We start from the raw sequence: 9059 nt of genomic DNA on the forward strand, positions 1-9059 counted from the left end.
GCAACATCCGTGCCCACCGCAACAACAGGTACAGCCGCCACCCAGCGCACCAGCTCCGCCCTCCCAGCAGCCCCTCGGCTTTCGCCCCGTGCCTGCTCGGCCAGGAAGCCGGCCATCTCCTTCGCCCCTGGCACCTCAGGTCCTGCCCCAGTTACCCCTGCTGCCCTCAGTGCAGAGATCATTGACCTCCTCCAGACGCTCATTGTTGGGCAGTCTACCCTTTTGAATGCCATCCAGGGGGTGGAAAGGGAGGTGCATCGGAGCAATGCATACCTGGAGGGCATTCATTCGGGTCAGGCTGCCCATCAGCGATCGTTCAACGCTCTGGCCTCAGCACTGACGGCAGCAATTGTCCCTGTGTCTAGCCTCCCCCCTCCAACTTCCTCAAACCAATCCCACTCCCCTGTTCCTCTGCCTATCCCAGCCACACCTACAGACCAGCCTGCACTCACCTCAACACCCAAGGGAAGCTCATCCAGACATAAGCACCACAGATCACACAAGCATTCACCCAAGCAACATCCACATGAAGACACACCAACACCCACTGCCTCCACTGTGTCCCCCTCCTCCTCGTCTCCCTTCTCCCTCCCTGTGATGTCTCCACTCACACCTGCATGCACACCACCATCAGCCAGTACGTCCATCACCACCACACCCACCAGAAGAGTCCGCACACGTGCAGTCACCACCCCCACTACCATTTACACGTCCCCTGTGTCCTCTCCCAGTGTGTCTGTCACCCCCTCTTCCAAACCACACAAACGCAGGCAGCCACCCACTCAACAGCCATCCACCTCACGACAGCCTCCGTCACAAGCACCTGCACCCAAAGACAGCACACTTGACTCTCCTAAAACCACATCCTCTTCCTCCACTCCCATACCCACTACAACTACCCGTCCCTGTCTTTCTAAATTGATTTTCCTTTCCAACCTTGACCTCTTTCCAACAACTGACCCACCCCCTCCATCTCGTAAGACTCCAACCAGCACCTCAGCCACCACAAGCCCTGCACCTACTAGGACCATCGTTCAGGGCTATTGGAGTCCACCAGCTCCTAGGGCAGGAACATCGGCCAGCAGCAAGGGGACAGCCAGCCCACTCCCTGGGAAAAGAAACAAAAAAGGCAAGGGCCGGTGCCACAGGCCTGAGACGGCTGCCCCCAAGGACACCAGCCTTGCACCGTCACCTGGCCCATCCACCAAGGGAGGCAAGGGCCCCAGAGATTAGTCCAAGGGAGGCAAGGGCCCCAGAGATTCATCCAAGGGAGGCAAGGGCCCCAGAGATTCGTCCAAGGAGGGCAAGGGCCCCAGAGATTCATCCAAGGGAGGCAAGGGCCCCAGCGATTCTTCCAAGGAGGGCAAGGGCAGCAGGGAGAAGAAGTCCGGCAGCAGGCGAGCTGCCCAGGAGGGCCCCACCAGCTCCATTTGGGGTGTGACAGAGGACACCCCCGGGCCCAGGAGTCCAGCACAGGAGGGCCCCGCTAGCGATAGGTCGGATGGCGACTGAGCGGGAATGATTGCCCAGATCTGGTTCCCTAGGAACACAAGACAAGCACCGCTGAACAGGGCCCCGCCGTGAGAAGCACCGCTGAACAGGGCCCCACCGTGAGAAGCAGTGCTGAACAGGGCCCCGCCGTGAGAAGCACCGCTGAACAGGGCCCCGCCGTGAGAAGCACCGCTGAACAGGGCCCCGCCGTGAGAAGCACCGCTGAACAGGGCCCCGCCGTGAGAAGCACCGCTGAACAGGGCCCCGCCGTGAGAAGCACCGCTGAACAGGGCCCTGCCGTGAGAAGCACCGCTGAACAGGGCCCCGCCGTCTCTGCACCGCTCCGCCGGGCCCTTCATCTCAAGCACCGCTCCGCTGGGCCCTTCATCTCAAGCACCGCTCCGCTGGGCCCTGCCGTCTCTGCACCGCTCCGCTGGGCCCTTCCTGTCAAGCACCGCTCCGCTGGGCCCTTCATCTCAAGCACCGCTCCGATGGGCCCCGCCGTCTCTGCACCGCTCCGCTGGGCCCTTCCTGTCAAGCACCGCTCCGCTGGGCCCTTCCTGTCAAGCACCGCTCCGCTGGGCCCTTCATCTCAAGCACCGCTCCGCTGGGCCCTTCATCTCAAGCACCGCTCCGCTGGGCCCTTCCTGTCAAGCACCGCTCCACTGGGCCCTTCATCTCAAGCACCGCTCCGCTGGGCCCCGCCGTCTCTGCACCGCTCCGCTGGGCCCTTCCTGTCAAGCACCGCTCCGCTGGGCCCTTCATCTCAAGCACCGCTCCGCTGGGCCCTTCATCTCAAGCACCGCTCCGCTGGGCCCTACATCTCAAGCACCGCTGGCCCATTGGCAGGGCCGGATCTGTGTTGGGCAGGGCTTCATGAAGCACTCTGGGCACCATGCCTCCTCCATAACCAGTGGAGTCTGTAATCCACCAGATGGACTGTGGCTTTGCACTCCCCAGGATGGTACAGTGGGAAATCCACCCACTGAAAAGACTTGTGAGACTGTGGCTTTGCACTCCCCAGGATGGTACAGTGGGCAATCTACCCACTGTAGAGACTTGAGAGACTGTGGCTTTGCACTCCCCAGGATGGTAGAGTGGGCAATCTACCCACTGTAGAGACTTGAGAGACTGTGGCTTTGCACTCCCCAGGATGGTACAGTGGGCATGGAGGCCCCTCGTGGATCTGGCGTCGTGGACTCATGTGGCTGAGGTGCCCCCCCTTCCCTTCCCCCTGAGGTGCCTGTGGTTTTATTATCTGATGCCCCAGCAGTGTTCTCTCCAATGGAATCGGGTCTTGTGTGTGGGCTTTGCCCATGTGTTTATGCACATTGGCCCACGAACAATGGCATGTAGCCAATATGTGCTGGACTTTTGGACTATGTATACATTGTTCATGTTGTGATTTATTTGTTTTAAAAATCTCATATTTCACTTAAGTTCAAATATGCTTTAATATACTTCTATTTTAATGATCATTTTATTTTGTCTTTGAATTATTCTGGGGGGTTTGGGAGGGTGTAACTCTGACTTGTTGCTCTGCATTGGTGTGTGGGGATTTGGGGGGGGGGGGGGTGTCGCGTATGTGTGTGCCCGTAATCTTTTCTCCTCCCCCTCCCCTGTGTCGTAGGTGCAGTACTCACCGTTGTCTCCTGCGGCGGCATTCGTGCTCCTGGTAGAGGAGCAGGTAGACAATCGCTGGTAGGATGTTTAATTCGGGTTCCATGCTGTCCGGATTCCTCGTGGAGGGTATAGAGGTGAGCGTTTTCCCGTTCGTGGTCTGTTTCCGCCGTGTTTTTATCGGCGGGGCTCCCGCCCCGGAAAAGGTGCCAGATTGGTGGGTCGTGATAGGGTGGGCGGTACTTTGTCTGCCGCCTGTCTGTTGGCGGTGACCGCCGCGCTGTTTGTTTGCCCCGCTGTGGCGGTCGGAGTGTTAAAGTGGCGGGCTGTGTTGGCGGTTCCCGCCAGGGTCAGAATTCCATTTTTTTTACCGCCTGCCTGTTGGCGGGTTGGTCGCCGCTTTAACACCGACCGCCGAGGTCAGAATGACCCCCTTAATCCTTACAAAATAGTGAAAAGGCTGTTGTTACACAAAGTACCTGGTTAGCGTTCAGCGATGCATAGATTTCTCACTCGCAAAAGAGACCATGCGCTGTTCCTTCTCCGGTCTGGTCGGCGTGCGCCATTTCTTCTCTCACGCAAGTAAGCAATGTGTTGATTCCCAAAGGGGCACCACGGGTCCGGGCAGGCTTTGCGTAGATTTTTCTCGCCCACCGATGTTGCGTTGAAGCCTGGTTGCACAGTGTCAGGAAACCGCACTGCGTGGAGTTTGCGTCATAATCATCAACCACTAGTGGGTGTTGCGCGTCATTCCTCCAGCTGCAAGGCATCGTTCTCCCCGTCGCGATGCAGGTAGAGCACCGATTTTAGCGGCGAGGCTGGCGCCGCGTCATTTATCAGCTGCTTTGCGGATGATGCATTAAATGTTTTCCTGCACGGCGGTCTGTGCGTGGATTTCTGTCCTTTTCCACCAGCTTCACATTTCAAGGGCCCATTGACAGGTTAGGGCACCACTTGACAGGGCAGGAGTCTCAGCAGAGAGTCCAGGTGCTGGCAGAGAGAAGTCTTTGATGTCCCCGAGATTTCAACAAAAGGAGGCAAGCTCAGTTCAAGCCCTTGGAGATTCTTCACCAGTGGGAAATGACACAAAAGTCAGTCTTTGTCCTCTTTCAGGCAGAACCTGCTACTGCAGGCTAACCCAGCAAAGCACAGTCACAGGCAAAGGGGCAGTACTCCTCCTCCAGCTCTTCTCCTTGGCTGAGGTTCCTCTTGAGTCCAGAAGTAATCTGATTTTCAAGGGTTTCGGGTCCAATACTCATACCCCTTTCTGCCTTTCAAGTGGGCCTACTTCAAAGGAATGTCTGTTGTTTACAATATCACCATTACAGTGGCAGGTCTGAGCCATGTTTACAGGGCTACTAGTGTGGGTGGCGCAACCAGTGCTGCAGGCCCGCTAGTAGCATTTGATTTACAGGCCCTGGGTGCCTCTAGTACACTTTACTAGGGACTTACTAGTAAATTAAATATGCCAATCATGGATAAGCCAATTTACACATGCAATTTATACAGGGAATACTTACACTTTGGCACTGGTCAGCACTGGTAAAGTGTCCAGAGCAAACAAAGCAGTAAAAACAGAGTCCAGCACACAGAAACAACCTTGGAAGCAGAGGCAAAAAGTTAGGGGAGACCAACGATGCCAAGTCTAACAATGTTCAATTGTTGCGTCTGATGTTTAGAATAAGTTAGGCTAAGCTAAGATACTTGTAGTTATAAGATAGGATAAGTTAGTTTAGGTTAGCATAGTTTAATAAGGTAGTATAATTAGTGTGTTATTTGAATTAAAATTGTTGTAAAATAAATCTCTTACCATACAGCTTCCTCTCCATCATATCTGTTGTGTAGGTGATGGCATGTCTATTCAGTTACATATTGGTACAATCCATTGACCTGTGCAGCAGTACTTTGTGACATATATGAAAACATGTGTATCACCTGTGCTGAGCTTCCTGTCAGGTAGCCAAAAGTGGGATGCCCACTGGCGAAGGATAATTTCTGTAAGGTATGTGTCACTCTGGTTGTGGATGGATAAAGATCCTGACGCAAGTATTATGATGGTAACTTACAATGTGGGTTGAAGTTATGCGACTGGCACTGTCAATGGAATAATTGTCAATGGATTCCCCCTACATCACGATTTTGGGACCAGGTCACTCATGCCTGGCCCTCACAATCTTACACATGCATTTTGTCATTGTCATATAGATGGTGTGATGTAACTAACAGACTTGCATTGCCCACCCACATGTGTTGTGTTTGTGGTTAGGTGTCACGATACACGCATGCACGATACACGCATGCTACAGGACACATGCCATGCTTGGATGGCTCATGTATTACTTGGTACTCCTCATAGTTCTCAGTCACCTTAATCATGTTGCAGTCAGCATATGTGACATTGTTCCAGACACATTTACACACATATCGCTTTGAGAGGTACTCAGTGGCATATGTGCAATGCAATGACACCACCATGCCGTAATTTATTGCAACAATACAGTGATGATGTTTTCTTTCACATATGTAGAAATGGGCACAGTGGGTGTCACAACCCAAATTTACAGATGTAGCTCCTCTGCAGCAGGGTGATGCAGTAGAGGGGCATACAATGGGTGGTGATTAAGCCACACCCAAACTAAAATCATGATGTTTAACACAGCATCATCCATACCATGATACGTGTACCTGAGGCAAAGGATAATTTACTCACACCAGACTAGTAGTGTGGTTTGCATGACACATTTATCAGGAACACAATTCTTGCTTCACATATTGGCTTTTACTATGTGTGCCCAGTTTTCCTACACACATGGGTAGTTCAAAGATGCAATATAGACTTTTGTTTTTCTTAAAGTTACACCTTCCTGCACATACTGCTACAAACACCTGCAGGCCTGCCACACAATGCATTATGGGGCTAGGATGCCAGCATTGGTGCTGGGCTGTATATCACACACATTAGCTACTGTAGGCACACACTTTGTGTTTGCTCCATTTCAGATGTCCTCACCCTGCACTTTCTATAAGGCACATCTCAGCATATTAACTCTACTTATAGAAATGCACCTCTACATTTCTATATCCGTATCCCCCTCACTGTTTCAAAATCACATGATGGTTTCTGTTCAAATACTTTTGATCTCAGACACAGATTGAAACAGATCATGTGTAATGTGCATTTATGTACTTTTCCATTGATGTATTGATTCAGTTCATTGAACAGGAGATAGACTCCATGAAATGTCCCAATTCATTAGACATCCAATGAGATACAAGAGGTAAGGGAACATATAAGGAAACATGTGGAAGAAGAATGGTTCAGGCAGGGAGTGGTCACATTGCCATTAGGTAGGATGGGACACTTTGACAGTCCATAGGTCTGATTGGTCAACAGTGGGTAAGATAAGTGGGAACGTAGATTGTTTTAGCGACACTGGCACAATCTTGAACACTGAGCTGAAGAGAAACTGTGCATGGGCTACAGATTGTAGCTACCGGGATGTCTTGTGAGTGAAAATTGTTGGTTTCACACCTTCATCCTCTGAAGTGTGCGGTGCTTCCTGTGCCGGGGATTGTGCTGGAGTTGAAGGAGGCACAAACACATCAGGGGCAGAAGAAGTGGGATTGTAGGTTCCAGTAGCTGTCATCTTTGGGAAAATGAAAGGCATCACTGCAGCAAGAAGGAGCTGCTAGTTTTTCAACACAGCAGCATCACGGTGGTAGGCAGCCAAGTACTCCTTGATGGATACTAGCTCCTGCTGCATGGACTGCATGACAGTGAGCATTGCCCCCAGCCTGTTGGCAACCTCGCTGGTGCCACTTTGGTAGGGCATTTGTTCGTGCCTTTGCCTAAGGATGCCAGCAATTTCTGCCAAGGACTGCTTCAGTCCATGCAGCGGGGAGTGGGTGCCTCTGATGGCAGCTGACTTGTCCCTAATGGGACTGAGGCACTACTGTACTACAGCTAAGCTGCCCATCATGGTCTCCATCTCCACAAGCACATTTTGTGTGCCAGCTCCTATTGGACGCCTACCGCTTGATTTTGGAAAACTATGTCTGGGTCTTGGGAGTCCAGGGCTGTGTGTGAGTTGGTAGGTGGTGTTTGCTCTGTTGGGTGAGTCATGTGGAGACCCCTCAACACTGTTTGTCCTCCTTGCAACCAGAGATGGTGACCAGATGGAACCCAGGATCTGCTAGATGGTGTCTGAATTGATGGTAGCTAGCTGGTCATCAAGATCATCTTGGAAGTCCAGGACAGGCAGCTGGCCAGGAGTGATTTATTCTGTCTCTGCAATAAGATGGAAATATGCCACTGTTGCCCTGTACTAGCTATTATATTTACTCCTAAGTAGAAATTTTATTTTTGCCTAGTTTAGTTCGCACTTAGCCACACATCAAGTCCCCAATTCACATGCCCCTGGGTGCACACAGTGTCACCAGGACATGTATTTGGATAACCCTCTGTTCACACTTTATGCAAGTCCACATGTTCTAGTCTTGTCACCGCTCAGTTAAGCAGCTTTTCATGTGTAGCTGAATGTGACCCTTTTCTTGATGTACACTGCATGGCATTTGGATGCTATGGGTATTGTTTGTGGTGTACCCATGCATGTCCCATGGAATCAGGGAGTATCAGTTGCATTTCCAGATCCACATTTTTGGGACTGTGTCTGGTCCCTATGCCAACCCCTTTGAGGTGTAGAAGTGATGCAAGAGGGGTTATAGTCAACGTGCATCCTCCATGTGATCTCTTGTTTTGTGTGCATTATCCTGCACCAACCACAGTAAGATGCATCCACCTTGTGTGTATGTGTCCATACAAGGAAGTGTTCCATAATGCCCAAAAGGGATCATGCCCTCAACACAGGCCCCCTTGCAGTATGTTGCTGATGTGTCTGCATGGGCACATAGCAGTAAAATGTGCAGCATCCCAAGTACTGAGGACAGTGGAGCCCCAACAGTTGTGTGCAAGTTACATTGGTGCCCTTTCCCAGTGGTACAGGCAGGCCTTTCCCAGACCTTGGTCCATGTTGCCCATTGTGCGTCAGAAATGGCTAGGTGGTACATTTGACACAGTGAAGGTATTGAAGTGATGGTAGTGAGGTGATCTGTGCACATAGAGAGGCTCACTGGTGTCTCTCCTCTCCAATCTCCTCTATTTTCCTAGTTTCAGGATTCTGTTTGTCGTTTTTGCTAGCTTTTTCTGGATGCTTTTTGCTGGAAAGTGATGCTATTACGATTAGTGTCACTTAATGTGCCACAAATCAGGTCAGCTCCTCTTTTCGGCAATAGTGACATTTTCTTTTGTGATACCCTGCTTATGTTAGCGCCATTTTTTGTGGCGCTAAGCTTTCCTTACCACCATGTAGCGCCATATTGTAAATTTGGCTCATACATGGCGCAAGGAAATGTAGAGCTGCATTAATTTTTTTGCCGCAGAACTGTGCTAGTGCAGTTTTACACCATTTCTTGTACATCTGGGCCTTAGTGCGCAAACAGACCTCATATGTACAAGGCCCACATGATTTTCCTCTTAGAAGGGGTGAAAGATACACCGTTTTTGTTACTCTAGATATAGAGGTACGATATAATAATATTCCCCAGGATAACACCATTGACGTCATCCAGAGCACCTTAAAGAGTATAGATTTGTGAGGTGCCAATAAAGAGTTTATTATAAAATGCATATCCATGGTACTTAGGAATAAGATTTTCCTCTCTAAAGAGGAATTGTTCCTTCAGCTCAAAGGGACGCGCATTAGCCTTTCTATACATAGGAGAGTTTGAGAATAAAATATGTATTAAATGAGTTGGCTCTCTTTTTGGAAAATATAGTTTGCTGGTATCTATTTATAGACAACATTTATTTCATCTGGGAGGGCCCAAAAAAACAGTTGAATGAATTCTTACCATGGCTGAAATTAGGAGATCCGAACCTCAGATTCACA

Source organism: Pleurodeles waltl, chromosome 8 (genome assembly GCF_031143425.1).
Source record: "Pleurodeles waltl isolate 20211129_DDA chromosome 8, aPleWal1.hap1.20221129, whole genome shotgun sequence".
NCBI lineage: Eukaryota > Metazoa > Chordata > Amphibia > Caudata > Salamandridae > Pleurodeles > Pleurodeles waltl.